This window comes from Pteropus medius, unplaced genomic scaffold (assembly GCF_902729225.1).
Source record: "Pteropus medius unplaced genomic scaffold, Ma_sr-lr_union100, whole genome shotgun sequence".
In the NCBI taxonomy this organism is placed as follows: domain Eukaryota; kingdom Metazoa; phylum Chordata; class Mammalia; order Chiroptera; family Pteropodidae; genus Pteropus; species Pteropus medius.
Genome location: NW_024344378.1, coordinates 58,545,052 through 58,565,477, shown reverse-complemented (window position 1 = coordinate 58,565,477; position 20,426 = coordinate 58,545,052). Strand labels below are relative to the sequence as shown.

Below are 20,426 nucleotides of genomic sequence, written 5' to 3'. Positions count from 1 at the left end.
TCCAGGCCTGAAAAGAGTGACTGTTTTTGCTCAGCCCCAGTTCAACTCAAGGATATGCCTCTCCTTGGACCAACTCTGAGGACTGTGGGTCAAGTAAGGCAGGTCCTGTCATGCCTTCAAGGGAAATGGATCCACCAGAGTGGCTATGGTCAGGACCAAATAGAGGTGTGCTAACCAAGATAAAAAGATTCTGGCTTCATGTAATTGAGGAATGTCTATATCCTGAATTCCCCTTATACTAACCATCCTAGCCAAAACACTCAACTGACCTAGCAGCCAACTTCTGGCACAGGTTAATAACTCCTGCGATAGTCTACCCTGCACTAAGTGCCCAAACACTCTATTTGCTCCGCTCTGACACTATAAACTCATCTCTCAACCTGACCCTTATGTGACTCAGTGTGATCTCAGGGCAGGTATGAACCAGGCGACCACCCATAGAGAACACAGTTTTCAGTAGTACAGGATGTTGGCGTAGCTCAGAGCGCTGCTGACATTAGGAGCCTAGCTTAGGAGAAGGGGCATGTACAGGGCAATGGACAGCCACTGCAGGGGATCTATCGCTGGTCCACCGTGAGTGCTGCAGTGCTTGGGAGGGCCAGCAGAGGGAGGTTCTGCCAGCTCCCGCCAGACTGGCAGAAGGCAGTGGCACAGAGGAGGCTCTTGTGCACAGGCTCGCGGGAGCTACTAGGATTGGACCACACCGATCCCACAGGGCTAGTGGGCTCCCGCGAGAACCTAACTGGCAAGATGGCGTTGGGATAGGTCGAGGCGGTTGCGGGCAGGCCAGGTGGGGCAAGACCAGGTGAGGGAAGTTCGCGGTGGTCCTTGTGGACTGGGGTAGGGCAGAGGGAAGTGGCTGCGCTGTGGAATGAGAGGGCGGAGTTGGGCCCACCCAGTAGTCCCGGGAGGAAGCTGCCATTGATGCCCAGGGGCCCCAGACATCAGGAGGCCTGCGTGGGCTGGATCCTGGCGGGCTCTGGTCAGCGTGAGGCCAGAGTCTCTAAATGCCTGGGGCGGGGAGGGGTGGTAATGGGGGACACTCAGCCTATGTAGTGTGATGCCTGGTTGTACTGTGACACCCGTTGTGGTTCCCGTGTGTGACAGGTTTGGGATAGTAAACACTTTGTGTAAAGAAAGGTCTTGAACTCGTGATGAAGAGCATGGAGCTGATATGATTGGTAAGAAGCCATAATCAGTTACTAAGCCATGGTCTGCACTTGCCCTGGCCGGGGACTTTTGGAGGCCAAGAACTCCATTCTTCAGGTCCAGTGAAGGTTGAGGGGCTTAGAGAGAAGTAGGGAATTAATTTAGTTAATTCAACAGCTATTTCGAACACCTGCGTGCCATGTACTGCTCTGGAAGTTGGAACTATCAATAAGCAAGATAGACAAGGTCCCTGCCTTTTTGGAAAGGGTGAAATAAAGAATTATGTTTTGAATATATTAGAATTGAAATGCCTGGTAGATTTTTTTCCCCCAACATACAACATATGAGCAGTATAGTTGCAAAAATTTTTCTAGTGAACTCTGTATACTCACCAGCTAGATCCTGCCATTAACATTTAGCTATGCTTGTTTTTTTTTTTTCACATATCTATTCATCTCTCCATCACTTGGCAGATTTACTTTATTAATATGGTAAAATATAGGTAACATAAATCACCGAGTATATATTTAAGTTGAGATGTCAAATAGGCCATTGGAAATTTGAGTCTGAAGTCCTAGGGCCTGTCAGGGCTAGAGTTTATCTTTGGAATCATCACTATATAGATGGTATTTAAACTAGGACTGGATGAAACCATCTAGGTTGAGAGAATATACAAAGAAGAGGAGGGAAAGACAAAAAAGGGGAAGGTGGTGGCCAACTGTGGTGAATGCTACTGTGTAAGATGGATTTGGCAGGAGGATTTTAATCATTTTAACAAGAACAACTTTAGTTGAGTAGAGGGCCTTAAGGTCAAGGGGGATTTTTTTAAGATAGAAAAAATATGTTTACATGCCAGTGGGATCGAGCTCATAGAAAGAGAGGCATAATGCAGGTGAGGGAGGGGAACATTGCAGGGGGAAGTCCTTGAATACCTCAGAGTACCTGTGAAACCGTAGAGCAGGTGGGTAGTGGGCTTTAAAATGAACAGAAACACATATTCATTGTTACTGGAGGGGACACCAAGACAATGGGTGCAGATGCAGGTAGTGGTAGAGGCACCATTTATCTTTGAAGATAGTAATTGGCTGAGAGTAAAAGAAGCAGAGTTGAGGAGAAGAGATGTTAGAACTTGGAGGAGAAACATGTGACAGTCCTTCTGGAGAGTAGGAATGTGTGAACTAACTAGAGAAATGAAATTGGATTGTTAGGCAGTGTCGACTACCAGTTTGAGATGAATTTAAAGTGAGGTTCATCAGTGGGGTTGTGCAGTTTTCTGTGGGAACGTTCAACCTTGGAAGGGTGTTGTGAGGATTAAATGAGATAAAGCATGGATAACGTTTAATTCAGTGAGAAATACATGATGAATGTTACCTAGTTTTGTTTGAGTTCTCATTTTGTTTTTCTTTTGTTTATATAAATGTGACTGAGGAGGGCTGACATTTACTACCTGATGGGATCATCTCCTGTCCCCCCCCCCCAATCAAATCAGAATCCACTGAAGTTTGCAGCTACTTGGAGTCTGGCTCCTGGTGTAGTTGCATTTATAAAGATTGAAAGTTGAGAGTGTTTGCTAAAAGAAACAAACTATAGCAAATAGCGCTCTCCATTGTCAGACTAATTCATAGTCTTGGACTGGATAGGCTGCGGGTTTGTTAAAGTGGCAGTTCAAAAGTTTTTGTTACCTTTTATTACTGTATTTCACATTGGATCTGCTGTACTGGGAATCTATAGAATCTACAGTTTTGAGATCACCGAGGGAAATTTTCAGTTAAATAGGTTGTCATTTCTCCCTGACCACTTGGACTGTATTACGATACAAATAGGAATGGTTGACATCTTAAAAAAGGGCCAGGCATTATTCTAAGCACATCACATGCACAATCTTGTTTAATCCCTGCTTTGACTACATGAGGCAAGTACTATTATTATCTTTATTTTTCAGATGCAAAAATAGGCTCAGAGAAGTAACTTGCTCAAGGTACACATAATTCGATTTCCAGTTTCTGCTGCAGATTTTAACTTTTTAAAGGACTACTTGGCTAACATCTATAATGTAGTGGAGTAAAGGTGACAGCAGTAAAGGTGAAGCAGATTGCCTGAGTTCAAAAACTGCCACTTACTATGTGACCTTGAGCTAGTTATTTAACCTCTAGTGCCTTTGTTTCTTAATCTATGAAATGGGAATAATAGTCCTTCCTGATAGGGTTATTGTGAGGATCACGTGAATTAATATGTTTAATAAGCCTAAAATAGTGCCTGGTTGCTTAAATGCTGTTATCATCTGCTTGGTCATGCAACTATGGTGGTATGTGTGCTAATTGACTTATAATCATTCTTTAAGGGTTCTACTACTCTGTCTAGGTAGAGTTTAAACATTGCAGGGCATTCTGCTAATGCTCCAAACTCAGGCATCACCTGATTTCTTTGATCTTATTGTCTCTGAAGCAAACATAGCAGTTTGCTTCCAGGTGCAGGAAACAACTCAAACTTTATTTAGACACATCTGACCAATGAGGCTTCATTTCACTAGCCCTGGCTTTGCATACTACTTAAAGGGAAATAAGGTTTGGGGAACAACATGATTCTATTTTGCCTTTCCCAAATCGACAGCTTATTGGAGGGATTTGATTAGGAAGGCCAATGGACTACCTAGCTGGTCATGGCATATGGTAAATATTGTGGGTCGGTGGGCCACACATGAAAGTGTTCTGAAAAGATCTGTAAGATTTAAACTGTGATGTGTTGCATCAGTTACTAAAAGCAAGTAGGCAAGCTTGGCATGGGAGGCCAGTGAAAGTTCACAAAAGGGAGAGTAAATGCATGATATAAAGCAGTGGTTCCCAATGGGTATGCATCAGAATCACCAGGGGAGAGTTTTATGAAGCTTTGCAAAATACAGACTCTATGTCCACAGATTCTGAATCAATAAGTCATGATAGAGTTCTGGAATCAGTCTATTTTTTAAGAGCTCCCATGTGAATTAGTTGTGCAGTTAGCATGGGCTTTCAGTGCACATCAACGTTTTTCAGCTGTGTTTGAGAATCACTGTTCAATTAGCTTTTTAAAAAATATTGATGCTCTGGACCCACCCTGGGGACTGTGATTTAATTGAATAGGGCAAGGTCTGGACATTTTGTATTGGTATTTTTAAAAAAAGATTCTTAGGTGATTCTAACCTGCAGCCAGGTTTGAGAATCTTTGGTCTAAATAATCAGCAAGATTTTTCTTCATAGTTTAGCTCCTCCTAGATTTAAAATAGATTGTGCTGCAGGCAGCATCTTACCAGGAATGTGAAAAAGAAACGAGCATTTTTAAACTTCCTCGATGCAAATGTTCAATTTAATAATCAGGTAATCGATGAAAGATGAATCAATGATAGAATTAGCATTTATCATACCAAGCAATGAAGATTTCATCAAGTTTACCCTGAGAAGGAGGAATAACATTTACTGAGAGCTTTATATATAATCTCAATATTGTAGCAACCCAGAGGTGTATACTATTCCCATTTGTAGTTGAGAATTTGAGGGCTAAGGGAAATTAAGTAGCTTGCCCAAGATTACACCTAGATGTGTATAGCTTCAAAACCTAGGTTCCATTTCCTCAGTGGTTCTCACCCTAGACTACACAATTGGATCACCTGAGGAACTCTAATGATCAGTCTTGGGTCCCATTCTTAGAGATCCTGATTTCATTGGTTTAGTGTGGCCTGAAATTGGGATTTTGCACAGCTCTCTAGTGTGCAGGCTCCTGGTGGTCTAAATTCATTTTCTTTCACACCAGCAGATTGTCCCTCTGTAGACTACTGTGACTGGGTTCCTTGCATCCATCCATTATCTTAGTGTCCTTTCTTTTTGTCCTTCCTGCCTTTCAGTATGTATTGAGTGCTTACTTTGTGCCATTCTTGGTGCTGAGGTGACACAGTAATGACAAGAGACCAAGTCACCAGCCTCATGATACTTACATTGAAGGAGATACACAGTAAACATGTGAGCAGATACATATCAACTTACAACTATAAGTGAACTTTAAGGTAATGAAAAGTGCTTTTAAGAAAAATAAAACAGGGTTATGAGTAGGGTGATCCTAACAGCAATGCATTAGTATTCCAGTCATTCCACATCCTCACCGGAACCACTTTGTATTGTTTTTTTTTGTGTGTGTTTCTTTTTCTTTTTATTTATTTACTTATTTATTCGATTAAGTTTATTGGGGTAACAGTGGTTAACACAATTATATAATTTTCAGGTGTACGTTATAATTTGACATCTGTATATTCTATTGTGTGTTTACTACCCAAAGTGCAGTTTCCTTCAGCTACCATATATTTGATCCCCTTTACCCACTTCACTCTCCCCCTAACCCCCTATATTTGACCCCCTAGTTGTTTCCCCTTCCCCCCATCCCCTACCCTCTGGTAACCAGTAGTTTATAGTCCATGTCTATGAGTCTCTGTTTGTTTGTCCTGTTCATTTGTTGCTTTTAGGGTTATATCCCAGATATGTGATATCATGTGATTTTCAACTTTTTCAGTCTGGCTTATTTCGCTTAGCATGATTATCTCAAGATCCATCCATGTTGTCACAAATGGCAGTATATCATCTCTTCTTATGGCTGAGTAATATTCCATTGTATATATGTGCCACAGCTTCTTTATCCAATCATTTATCTTAGGACACTTTGGTTGCTTCCATGTTCCACTGTGAATAATGCTGCTGTGAACATTGGTGTACAAATATCTTTTTGGATATCAGTTTTCAAGTCTTTGGGGTAAATACCCAATGGAGGGATTGCTGGATCATATGGTAGATCAATTGTTAGTTTTTCGAGGCACCTCCATACTGTTTTCCATAGTGGCTGTACCAATTTGCAGTCTCGCCAGCACTGTATGAGGGTTCCTTTTTCTCCACATCCTCTCCATCATTTATCTTTACTTGTCTTGTTTATTATTCCTATTCTAACAGGTGTGAGATGGTATCTCATTTGCATTTCCCTAATAGCTAGCGATGTTGAGCATCTTTTCGTATGTTTGTTGGCCATTTCTGTATCTTCTTGGGAAAAGTGTCCGTTCAGGTCCTCTGCCCATTTCTTGATTGGATCGTTTGTTTTTTATGTTGTCATTGAGTTGTATGAGTTCTTTGTATATTCTGGATATTAGGCCCTTATCAGAGGCATTACTTGCAAATATATTTTCCAATTCGAATGGTTGTCTCTTTAGCTTGTTGACAGTTTCTTTTGCTGTGCAGAAGCTTTTTAGTTTGATGTAGTTACCATTCATTTATTTTTGCTTTTACTTTCCTTGCCTTTGAGGTCAAATTCATAAAATCCTCCTTAAGTCCAAGGTCCATGAGTTTATGTTTTCTTCTATGCAATTTATTGTTTTAGGTCTTATATTCAGGTCCTTAATCTGTTTTGAGTTAATTTTGGTGTGTGGTGATAGACAACAGTCTAGTTTCCTTTTTTTGCATGTGGCTTTCCAGTTTTCCCAGCACCATTTATTGAAGAGGATTTCTTTTCTCCATTGTATATGTTTGGCTCTGTTTTTATATAATTTACATTTGTATACTTTATAAACTGTCTAGGTTTCAATACACATTTGCTGATGGTGAATTGTATAATCGTACATTATTACTGATTTACTACAATAATTGCAACTCATAAATTGCATTAAATGTTATTCAGGTTAATATTATACTCTTTGTATATTTGTTTTAAGATATATTAGATAACATGTAAGGGAAGAAAAATTCATCCAGTTTGTTTTTTGTGTTTCTATAGAGTTAACTCAAACTCAGTGCACTAACAAATGCCAGAAATGGGCATGTGTCTCTAATCAAACTTGTTTGTTGACTTAACAGTGAAGTCTTAAACTTCCCAGGTCTGCTTCCAAGGGAGGCTCATCACTTAAGTCTGTTACCTCAGTACCAGTCACACCCTCCCCAGGAACTGGAGGGAAACCTTTATTTACAGCAGTCCTTTAATTACTACCTCTGTCCTTCTTTCAAAACAATATTTTTTCCCTCCACCAAAGTAGAATTTTCAGTAAATTAAAAACATGACTCATTAAAATTTGCAATGAAAGTCTGTTAAAGATTTTATTCAATGTATTAATTAATGAAGGAACCAGGAAGGTGGCAAAGGTAGTTAAGAGAACATTTCTAGGCTTTTATAGACAGTTTGAACCAATGATAGAGTAAGAAAGCTAGGTTAAATTTTTAAAGTCTGGTTAATATGTGACAAGAAAATTATAATCTTTGGTGTTATATTTTCTGTTAGAAATTATTTGTATCACTATTGGTCAAAAATATATAGGTTAACATGTAATTTACTAAGTCTAGGACTTTTAATCTGCAGTAAACAATGATTTGAACAAAGTACAATACATAATTAAATAATCCTTGGGGGGGCCTGTTAAGCATCATCCTCATATAAAGTTGAAAAGATGTGTCACCTACTTTTTTGTCTTACTTTCATGTTTTAAATAATCTTTCTTAACATCCCATACCTAAAATTTTTAAATAATATGTTTTAAAACAACTTTTAGGTTCAGATTACAATAACCTCATTTCATTTTCATGTAGCTAATTGAAAGGTCACCAGACAAAACATACTCTAGATTTTAACCAATGGAAGCAATGTAACATGATTTTACAGCCTATATGGAAAAGATTTGAAGAGAAAAAAAATACTTGTCCTATGTGAGGACTTTTTATAGATTAAACGTGAACCCTTTGAAGACAGATTCTGTAGTTAATTCTTATTCATTCAGTATTGTATTCCAAGTACCTATTTCAGCATGAGTATGACATTGTCACTGAGTGATAATGACTGAATAAATGAGTAATAACATGTCAAAGTTGTGAAAACTCGTTGTCTAATCGAAAATTCTTTTCATTGTGTGTTTGATCAGGTGAATAACAATTGTGTGCTGGCCCGAGGATACTAATTAGATCTTCTGCTGACTCAGGACTCAAGGCTCAGTACTTGCAGAAGACTTTTAGCCATCTCATCTGGGCATGGTGACAACATGTCTTCACCAAGAAAGGCTTTAGCAGAATCTGGTAGGTTCTCATGTATCACACACTCAGGGTGTGTGGGGAGCAGAAGGAACCAGAGCAGTGCTTCTCAGACCCTCTTTACCCTTATCTATTTACCCTTCTTCCCCCTTTTCCTCTGTTAACCACTAAACTATTGTCTGTGTCTATGAGTTTTTGTTTGTCTTGTTCGTTTGTTGCTTTCAATTTTATATCTCACATGAGTGAAATCATATAGTTTCAGCCCTTTCCATTTGACTTATTTCACCTACTATGATTATCTCAAGATCCATCCATGTTGTCACAAATGGCAGTATTTCATCTCTTCTTATGGCTGAGTAATATTCCATTGAATATATGTACCACAGCTTCTTTATCCAATCATCTATCAAAGGACACTTCAGTTGTTTCCATGTCTTAGCCACCATGAATAATTCTGCAATGAACACTGGAGTGCATCTTTTTTTTTAATTTAATTTTATTAGTCTCAAGTATAAAGTACATTGGTTATACATTTATATAATTTATAAAATGATCTCCTTAATTGCTCTTTCTCTCCTCTGGTTCTCCACCTAACCATTACATTAATGCTGACTGCATTCCCTATTGCTGTGCTCCCCATCCCTGTGACCATCTATCAACTAATTTGTACTTCTTTAACTCCTCACTCCATTCTCCCAGTCCCCTTACCCACTTCCCCTCTGGCTATTACCAAATTGTCCTCTATATTTGTGAGTCTATTTTTGATTAGTTTATTCTTTTTTGTTCTTTAGATTCCACATATAAGTGAAATATATGGTATGTATCTTTCTCTGTCTGACTTCTTCACTCAGCATAATAACTTCTAGGTCCATCCATATTGTTGCAAATGGTAGATTTCATTTTTTTAATGATTGAGTAAATTCCATTGTATATATGAGCCATAATTTTTTTATCCAATTGTCTGTCGATGGGCATTTAGGTTGCTTCCATATCTTGGCTATTGTAAATAGTGCTGTCATGAAATAGGGATGTATAGATCTTTATGAATTATTGTTTTGGTTTTCTTTGGATAAATACCCAGAAGTGCAATTGCTGGGTCAAAAGGTAGATCTGTTTTAAATTTTTTGAGGAAACTCCAAACTGTTTTCCATAGCGGCTATATCAATTTGTAATCCCACCAACAGTGTATGAGAGTTCTTTTTTCTCTACATCCTAGCCAACACTTGTTCTTTGATTTATTGATGATAACTATTCTGACAAGTGTGAGTTGAATCTCATTTTGGTTTTAATTTGCATTTCTTTGATGGGGGTGCATCTTTACAAATAAATGTTTTAAATAGATGCGAACTGTCTCCCAGCTGACCCACATTGTCATTGTCTTGTCTCTAACATTAGTAGCTTGTTTTTACTTTCCAACATTTATTTTATATCTTTCCTTATTCCTTCTATGTTTACCTCAGCTCCTGTTCCATCTTCTACCTTGCCCTTCTTATAATCAGTTGCCCCCTACAGGTTTAAGCTAGAGCTCTGTGGGGCTGTTTTTCTGGTCTTGTAGCTTCAACTCTGGAAGCCTTTCTGGTCCTACTTAAACTCTGAAAGACCTGGAGACAGCTTTATTTCTAACTGTGATATTACTTATCCATAAAATGTATGTTGTTTCCAGTTTTTTTCCCTTTATGTTATAGATATTACGATTGACAAGTTGTTATATCTATAAATTTTATTCTTTTGTTGAATTCTTTAGGACAAATTCTTAGGATTGGGATCCTTGAGCTAATGGGTCTGAATTTTGTATTACTTTTACTATCTATTGCCATATTATTTTCCAAAAGAGGCAAAGCACATTACTAGCAGTTTACTAGTTATACTGTAACCTCACCACATTTGGTGTTGTCACGGCAAGAAAAAATATTGCCAATTTAGTTGTTGTGTTAATGATGCCTTCAGCTTCCTTAATTTACATTTCTCTGATTACTGTCCAGGATTATTTATTTCTTTTCGTGTAACTTGACTTTAAAAAATATCTGTTTGATACTTTTTCCTTTTTGAGCTCACAGTGTACTAACCATTCTATCAATTATCTTGTGATGAAATTATAAATTTTACTGGAGTCTTTTAAAATATAATTTTGACTCAACTTCTTTCCTATTTTTACATCCTAAGCACTCTGTTCCTTTATTCTAGCTTCTGTGAAAAGGACAAAAACAGAACTCAGAAAGATGCTTGAAGCACCCATTTACTTAAGACATTTGCAAATTATTAGGCAAATGGCCAAACTAGATGGGTTTCCTTTAAAGAAATTACAATGAAAGTAAAAATTCTCATATTTCATTGGGAAAACTTTTTAGATTCTAAATATATTTTTCTATATGTAAAAAGTACTACATTATGTTATGGTAATTTGTTCTTTATTGCCACCTAGTGAATGGTCTCTTTTCTCAAGAAAAGAGAATGCTTGTAAAATTGAAAAGTTAAATAGATAGAGGAATGTAAAGTCCAAAATAGGAGGGAGGGAGAGAGGTAGGCAGGGAGAAAAGGAGGGAGGGTAGAAGGGGGAGAGAACCAAGTTACTTTAAGTGAATTAAAATCTTTCACCACAGACACAGTCCAATAATCACTTATTAAAATCTATGTTTTCATGAAATTCCAGCTGAAATTGTATTCTGGGCTTCTATAAGGCTTTAATTCTATCTTTATTAGAGTGTTTGTTCATTTTCTCTTATAATAGTTATTTTTCTATTTTCCTATTGATATACAAATTCCTTGAGAATAAAGGTTGTCTTTTTTCTCTTTGCTTAAGTAAGCTTAGTACTTTGTATATTGTAGATGTTTAATAAATGTATGTTGAGTGGACCATTATCTCAGAGCTGCTTAGTGGTGGAAGAAAGCAGAGAACAGAAGAGGTACTACTAATCTGTAGTGTCTATAATATTTTGTCTTTTAAGAAATGGCATATTAGCAATTTTGACTTATGACCAATTTCTATTACCAAACAGCAGGTTTGTGAACCCTTAGTAAAAAAATAAGGTGATCTTTAAGAACTGACTGAGTTTCATTCAGAACAAGAGAGGTTAAACTAACCTCTAATTAGAGTAGTGTAGAGCAGTCCTGGGTCAAGAAGAAGCTCTCTCCTCATCCTGATGGGTAGACACTCTTCTTCCTGGCCACCCTAAGATTAGGATGGCCCAAACCTCTAAACCCCAGGGAATTCTTCGCTCGGAGCACCCTGTAGCCCTAAAGCCTCCCTTGGAACTCCATTGCAAGGACAGACAAATAGGTGCTTGAATCTAGCAATGTTTACCAAAATCAGAAATTATCCTCTTAAGATTCTGAAAATAGTGGAATATAGAGGATATTCATTTACCAGTTTAACTGGTTCACTAGTCACTTAGATGTCCCACTGACAAAGTCTATGTAAAGATTCTCAACTTTCTTTATGTTTCATGTTTTTTTTAGAACTTAACCACAATGACCTGAAATTTCTGGTGATCTTATTGATCTTGGGACCTCTGAATTATATGGAACCATCTGGGACCTCAGCTAGCTAGCCCAGGGTTTATGCTACTCTGTCAACTCCTTAGTATCTGAAAAGAGAACACAAGTATCAGTATAGTAAATGTCCATGCCAAAATAGACCGTTAGGTTCTGGTTCTTTGTGCTGGCTCACCTTTAGTTCCTCCAGTTAACCCTACATTTTCGTAAGAGATATTTTTTTCTGACCTTCCCACCTATGTTTCTGAAGGAGGGCCACATTTGTATCTTGTACTTTTTAAGGCTCTATAAGTTCATGTACACTTCTTAATAAGCCGCATGAGAGTATTTAAAGGAGTCACTGGGAAATACTTTTGGTAGTGTGCCCTGTAGTACCCAGATGCTGTAATAATGTACAGCAGGTAGTAAAATCAGTCCATACATCTTTCATAGTAATTATAGCTTTCATACCTAGTTCTATACTTTATCTAGAGTCATCTTGACTCTGGCAATTAATCAAGGAGTCTCAATCCACAAGAAAAATTTATAGGATACTACACCAAGGACTGCTTCTAGGCCTCAACTAATACACTATTGCTTATCAGTAGAAAGCATCCCATAGGCAACCCAGACCCACTCAACTCCCATGAGATATCTATCACTCAACCCTTCAAGAAACTTGGAGGCTGCATTCTGGTTCTTCCTGAGTCACTGAAGTTATAAAGGTTGCCTCCTTTCTACCTTCATTACTTCATCCATTCACATTCTCTTTGTCTTTCACTGTTCCTTAGGATCCTCTTGTGACTATAGCTAGCCCATTGGGCGTTGTCATGCAGCCACAAGTTTTAGGATATGCTCCACAGCCTCCACCAAATGCGTGCTCCAGTGCCTGAGCCAAGGAGGAAAGTTGGACACCAGATGAGCTCATAGGAACCTGAAGCTCAAATAGACTTTCTTAGGGACAGAATCTCAGACCTGGTGAAAAAGGGACATCCTTGCCTTATGCCAAGGCTGGGGAATCCAGGAATGAGTAGAAGGGAAGAAGCAGGTGTTCTCTTCAGCCTGGTGCTTTTAAACTTTTATATCTGCCACTAAGCCACACATGAGCACATATAAAATGGGTCTCTAATGTCTTTTAAGTTCTCATGGATCCCATTAACTTATATGCCTCATATGACTTACTCCTGATCTAGTTTTCTACTTCATATTTCATTCCTTAATGCCCCTTCTTAAGCTTTGACCTGTTACATTCCTTCTTTGATTCTGATCTGGACTCTTCTTCTGGCCAAGTGATTTTTATGATTTTGAGAAAATGCTTGTTCATTCTAATCTACCAATCTAGAATCCATGATGAAAGAGCATACACCCACCACCATCACAGAAAAACTTTCCCTGTTGCCTGATACCTTGCATTTGTCCAAACCTGGGAAAAATACTCTTATTGCTAGAAAAACATATAATAAAATGGATTACACATTGACAGTTGACAACAAAATTCACTATTCCATAGATATTTATCTAATGAATGTTCTGGCCTGGGCACTGTATTCTGGGTTGGAAATGGAGAATTAAATAAAGTATGGTCTCTCTAAGGAGTTTGCAATATACTGTGGAAGTTCGAATTCAGGTAAATTGTTATATAAACAGTAATCTTATAATAATAATCATATGGAGAAATTGCTATAGTAAAGTAATCTCAGCAGATCTGGAAAGGGAACTAAACAAGGTGAAATATAGTAAGAATAAAATTGAAGTTTTTCATTTGTATGTTAAAAATTCAGCTGTAGAAGGACATGACCAGGGTAAAATTTGTTTAAAATATATTCAGGAGACAAGGACCTAAGAAATCTTTGCACTAAAACATGGCAGATTGAGCACATGCTTTAGTGAATGCTCCCTGTAGAAATCCTACTGAAGTGACAGTGAATAGATGAAAAGATGTAAACTCAAAAGAACATCTTAGAAGAGGAGAGCATTTTGGAATATGGAAAGCAGATGGAGAAAGATTCTGGGAAAACATGGCAGAATGAGAGAAGTCCTCAGATCTCTCCCCTTGAAACAATAAGCTGAACATCTAAAACTGAACAAAAAACACCCAAACCGCACACCAGAACATCGGAGCGTGGAATCTGCACATAAGAGCTACCACGGGTCAGAACTCCAGGTGTCGGGTAGTGGACAGAGACAAATAAAGAAGCTGCCTCTTGCAGCTGCCGGAGCTCCTTGCAGGAGGAGGTGGAGGGGAGAAGGTGCGGCAACTTCCCTGAACAGCCCAGCCTGGAAGTGCTGGGACTTTTCTTCGCAGCCTGCAGCAGGGCTCAGTCATCAGGGCAGAAAGCAGAGAATGGAATGGGACTGCAGAGAAACAACTGTTGATTTCTACTAGCCCTGGTTCCAAAACCAAGGCTGAGCCACAGCCCCCAACCCCTAACCCAGATAGACCCTTCCCCCATACCCTCTGAGACAAATCACTGTGGATCCCCAGGGGAATCTGAGCAAGTGCTACCCAAACTGTTGCTAACACTGACAGGGACTGAAACTGAGAGTAGTGAGTGTGATTAAAATCTACAAGAAAATAAAAGACATTAGGCTTTATATAAAGCAGGGATCCAAGAGGCTTAGATGCCACCTACTTGAAACCAAAATAAAAGCACCTTCTTTGCAGCAGGCTAAAGAAAGACCTTTATATAATAAACCTTCTTTCTGGAAAAACAACAGAATGCACTTCCATTAATTCCCAGGCAGAGAAATAGTCCATTAAACACCATGAACAACCAAGTGAAAAGGCATCTCAGAAAGAAAAAGTCTTCAGAAAATGAGCTTACAGACATAGAAATATGTGACCTATGTGACAGAATTCAATAAGGTACTTCTGAAAAAACAGTGAGTTCCAAAACGAGTCATATCAACAATTTCAGAAATTGCGAAAACAGCTAGATGAACAGAGCAAGGAGCTGGAAACCCTCAAAAAGAACCGAATAGAACTTTTGGAGATAAAAAACGCACTGCAAGAGCTGAAAGATGAAAGAGCAAGCTTGGGAAATAGAGTCAACAAATGGAAGAAAGGATCAGTGATATTGAAGACAGAAATCTAGATATAAATCAGAAGGAAAAAAAAGAGAAACTGAAGAATGAAAAATAATGAAAGAGAAATACAACAACTAGCTGATAATATTGGGAGAGGAAACATAAGAATAATGGGCATTACCAAAGGCGAGGAAAAGGAGCAGGGACTAGAAAGCATTTTCAGACAAATACTGGATGAGAATGTCCCAAATCTAAAGAATGAGCTGGAACTGAGAATTCAAGAAGTCAACAGAACACCCAATTACCTCAACCCAAAAAGGCCTTCACCAAGACACATTGTATTAAAGTTATCAGAAATCAGTGACAAAGATAGAATTCTCAGGGCAACCAGGGAGAAGAAAATGGTAACGTATAAAGGGAAACCCATTAGATTATCCTCGGACTTCTCAGCACAGACCTTACAAGCCAGAAAGGAATGGAATCAAATATTTAAACTATTAAGTGAAAAGAACTACCAGTCTAGAATAATGTAAGCTCTCCTTCAGATATGAAGGAGAAATTAAGACCTTTTCAGACATACAAAAATTGAGAGAATTCTCCATTACAAGGCCTGCACTACAGGAAATTTTGAAAGGGGTCAGCTCACCTAAAACAAAATAACAACAAAAAATACATAATTAGAAGCAAAGTGACTATCAGGCAAATAGAAGCAGAGGAGTGCAACCCTTACTAAGAACAGGGCATTATAAGCTTTAATAAAAAGAAGAGAATTGCTATAGCAAGATAGTAATGAACGTTTAGCATACATAGAAACAAATTGGGATAATAATGACTGAAAAGGGGAGAATTCCAAGACCCAGATTCACAAAAGGGAAAGGAGATAATGCACACACACAAGAAAATGGATGACTGTATATATATAACTGTATTTTTCATATTTTAATGGTAGCCACACACCATAGAGTCAGAACTGAAGTATATAACATAACATAAGAAGAACCAGAGGGAAAACTCACAAAAGCCAACCAAACTAAAGAAAACAGTAACATAAGAACAAGGAAGCAATGGAAACACTGAGCTACCAGAAAGCAAAAGATAAAGTGGCTATAAGAAGACCTCATATTTCAATAATCGACCTAAATATAAAAGGGCTGAACTCACCAATGAAAAGGCACAGAGTTGCAGAATAGATCAAAACAAAACCCAACCATAGGCTGCCTCCAGGAGACACATCTTAGCTCCAAAGACAAGTATAGACTCAAAGTGAAAGAGTCAAAAACGATATTTCAAGCAAATAGCATTCAGAGAAAAGCGGGAGTAGTGATACTAATATCAGATGAAATAGACTTCAAAAAGAAAAAGGATAAAGAAAGATACTGAAGGACATTTCATAATGATAAAGGGAATCATGCACCAAGAAGACATAACACTCCCAATCAGGGAGCCCTGAAATATGTAAAGGAATTACTAACAGAACTTAAGGGAGAAACAGACCAAAACACTATCATATTAGGGGACCTAAATACCCCACTGTCAGATATGGACAGATTATCCAAACAGAAAATCAATATGAAAATAACATCCTTAAACAACACATTAGACCACCTGGAAAAAATCGACATATAAAGAACCTTCCATACCGAAACAGCTGCTTATACATTCTTCTCTAGTGCACATGGAACATTCTCAAGGATTGACCACGGTCTGGGACATAAAGATAGCCTCAACAAATATAAGAAGGTTGAAATCACACGAACTATATTCTCTGATCATAATGCTTTGAAACTAGAGGTCAACTGCAAAAAGAAAGCAGGAAGAACCACAAATACATGAAGATTAAACAACATGCTACTGAAGGATAACTGGGTCAGAGAAGAAATAAAAAGAGAGATCAAGAGATACATAGAAATGAATGATAGTGATAGTACAACATATCAAAACTTTTAGGACACAGCAAACATGATCATAACAGGAAAGTTCATATAATAACAGGCCTATCTCCAAAAACAAGAATGAGCCCAAATAAACAACCTAACACTGCATCTTAAAAAACCAGAAAAGGAAGACAAATGAAGCCTAAAGTCAGCAGAAGAAAAGAAATAATCAAAATTAGAACAGAAATAAATGAAATTGAAAACAAAACAAAAAAAATAGAAAAAATAAATGCAACAAAGAGCTGGTTCTTTGAGAAGGTTATTAAAATTGACAAACTCCAAGCTTGACCAACTAAAGAAAAAAGAGAAAGGACACAAATATAGAAAATCAGGGATGAAAGAGGGGAAATTACAACTGACATCGCAGAAATACAAAGGATCATGCAAGAATACTATGAAAAAGTATATAACACCAAATTTAATAACCTAGTAGAAATGGACCCATATTTAGAAAAATACAACCTTCCTAGACTGAATCAAGAAGAACTGGAAAATCTAAATAGACTGATCAGCAGTATGGAAATTGAAACAATCATCAAAAACCTACGAAAAAGTAAAAGTCCAGAACCAGATGGCTTCACCATTGAATTCTACCAAACATTCAAAGAAGATTTAATACCTATTCTCTTCAAACTCTTCCAAAAATCAAAGAGGAGGCAATACTTCCCAACTCATTTTATGAGGCCAATATTACTCTGATACCAAAACCTAGTAAAGATAACACAAAAAAAGAAAGTTGCAGACCAGTATCTCTCATGAACACAGATGCAAAATCCTAAAGAGGATATTAGTGAACCGAATACAGCAATATATTAATAATATTATACACCATGATCAAGTGGGTTTCATCCCAGGGGCACAGGGATGGTTCAGCACATACAAATTGATTAATGTGATGCACCACATTAATTAAAAAATAAGAATCAGATGATCATATCAATAGATGCAGAAAAGGCCTTTGACAAGACACGACATCCATTTACAATCAAAACACTTAACAAAATTGGTATAGAAGGAAAGTACCTTAACATAATAAAGGCCATCTATGACAAACCCTTAGCCAAGATTATACTTAATGGTGAAAAACTAAAACCTCTCTAAGATCAGGAATAAGGCTGTCCACTATTTCTTCCGCTACTCAATATAACATTGATGGTCCTAGCAAGTGCAGTCAGGCAAGAGAAAGATAATAAAGGAATCCAAATAGGAAATGAAGAAGTCAAACTGTCACTATTTGTGGATGACATAATTCTCTATACAGAAAACACTAAAGACTCCACAAGAACACTAATAGAAACAGTAAGCAAATACAGTAAAGTTTCTGGATACAAAATCAATGTTCAAAAATCCATAAAGTTCCTATACTCTAATAATGAAGCATCAGAAAAAGAAGAGGAAAAAATAATTCCTTTTGCAATTGCAACAAAAACAATAAAATACCTAGGAATGAATTTAACGAAACTTGCGAAGGACCTATATAATGAAAACTACAGCACTCTATTAAAAGAAATCGAAGAAGATACAAAGAAATGGAAGGATATTCTGTGTTTTTGGATTGGAAGAATCAACACAGTTAAAATGAGCATATTACCTAAAGCATTATACCGATTTAATGTATTCCCTATCAAAATCTCATCAGCATTTTTTAAAGAAATAGAACAAAAAGTCATCAGATTTGTATGGAAACACAAAAGACCCCGGATTGCCAAAGCCATCCTGAGAAAAAAGAACGAGGCTGGAGACATCACTGTGCCCGACTTCAAATTAGACTACAAAGCGACAGTAATCAAAATGGCATGGTATTGGCAGCAAAACAGACACACTGACCAGTGGAACAGAATCGAGAGTCCAAAAGTAAACTCATATTTATACGGGCAAATAATTTTCGACAAAAAAGCCAAAAACATACCATGGAGAAAGGAAAGCCTCTTCAATAAAGGGTGCTGGGAAAATTGGAAGGCCACCTGCAAAAGAATGAAATTAGACTATTGTCTATCACCACACACTAAAATTAACTCAAAATGGAATAAGGATCTGAACATAAGACCTAAAACAATAAGATGCATAGAAGAAAACATAGGAATGAAACTCAAGGACTTTGGACTTAAAGAGAACTTTATGAATTTGTCCTCAAAGGCAAGGGAAGTAAAAGCAAAAATAAATGAATAGGACCACATCAAACTAAAAAGCTTCTGCTCAGCAAAGGAAATCATCAACAAGGTAAGGAGACAACCATTCGAATGGGAAAATATATTTGCAAGCAACACCTCTGATAAGGGCCTAATATCCAAAATATACAAAGAACTCATACAACTCAATAACAACAGAAAAACAGATGATTCAATCAAAAAATAGGCAGAGGACCTGAACAGACACTTCTCTCTAGAGGACATACAAATGGCCTACAAACATATGAAAAGATCCTCAACATTGAAAGGCAAATCCAAACCATAATGAGATACCATCTCACATCTGTTAGAATAGCTATAATCAACAAGACGAGTAATAACAAATGTTGGAGAGAATGTGGAGAAAAAGGAACCTTTACATACCGCTGGTGGGTCTGCAGATTGGTACAGCTACTATGGAAAGCAGTATGGAAGTGCCTCGAAAAACTAAAGATTGATCTACCATATGATCCAGCAATCCCTCTACTGGATATTTACCCCAAAGACTTGAAAACCCATATCCGAAAAGATATTCATACACCTATGTTCACAGCAGCATTATTCACAGTGCCCAGGACATGGAAGCAACCGAAGTGTCTTATGATAGATGATTGGCTAAAGAAGCTGTGGCACATATATACAATGGAATATTACTCAGCCATAAGAAGAGACGAAATACTGCTGTTTGTGACGACATGGATTGACCTCAAGACAATCATGCTAAACGAAATAAGCCAGACTGAAAAAGTTGAAAATCCCATGATATCATTTATATGTGGGATATAAACCTAAAAGCAACAAATGAACAGGACAAACAGAGACTCGGGGACATGGACAATAGACTAGTGGTTACCAGAGGGTAGGGGGTGGGGGAGGAGGGGAGAGGTAGACGGGGTAAAGGGGCACAGAAATATGGGGGGGGAGTGGGGAGGGTGTGAAAGGGGTAAAGGGGATCAAATATATGGTAGCTGAAAGAAACTGGACTTTGGGTGGTAATCATGCAAGAGAATATATAGATGTCAAATTAAAATGTACACCTGAAAATTACATAATTGTATTAATCAATGTTACCCCAATAAACTTAATTTAAAAAAAGCAGATGGACAATGACTTTACAGAGCATAGAAGAAACCCAACTGCCAGAACAGGATGGAGAGGGGAAGCAGCAATTAAGAACTATCAGATTTCCACATTAGAACTATGAAATATTCAGTAATTAAAGAGAAATGGAGCTAAAAAATAGGATGAGTAGTTTAAAGTCTACATTAAAATTATTTTTAGACTCTTAGATCCCTTCTCTCAGCCTGTGTAACAAGATAGCTGTTCTTCTCTCACCATAACAGAAGATGGAAGCCTTGCTCTATAGAGAGGTGAAGGTGGAGGAGTTCTTTTGGATTGGAGGTTGATTTAACTAGGAGTAGAAGTGAGATTGTAGAATGAAAATGGGAAGTAGTTGAAAGTCTGCACTTAACTCAGTGTTAAGACTTTCCCTCTCTCCTTTCCCTCAACTGTCTTCTTTCCTCCACTCAGCTCTTGGAATGCGAGTAGCCAGATTTATTCTCCCCAGGCCGAATTCTACCTGAGTAAATTGGCTTGCCACGGAGGAAAGATCTTGGACTTTGGGAAGTTCCTAATTAAAGAACTCTGTGTGTGTGTGTGTG

At 37.8% G+C, this 20,426-nt stretch overlaps 1 protein-coding gene across 1 annotated transcript in view; it reads left to right on the top strand.

The window, feature by feature from the left end:
- The first annotated feature begins 744 nt into the window (after positions 1–744).
- The window catches only part of PTPN20 (protein tyrosine phosphatase non-receptor type 20), an 88,603-nt gene continuing 68,921 nt past the window's right edge, over positions 745–20,426 (top strand). The window contains exons 1-2 of the mRNA XM_039872327.1: positions 745–805; positions 8,060–8,210. The gene's annotated coding sequence lies outside the window, so the exon portion shown is untranslated. The remainder of the gene's footprint in view (positions 806–8,059; positions 8,211–20,426) is intronic.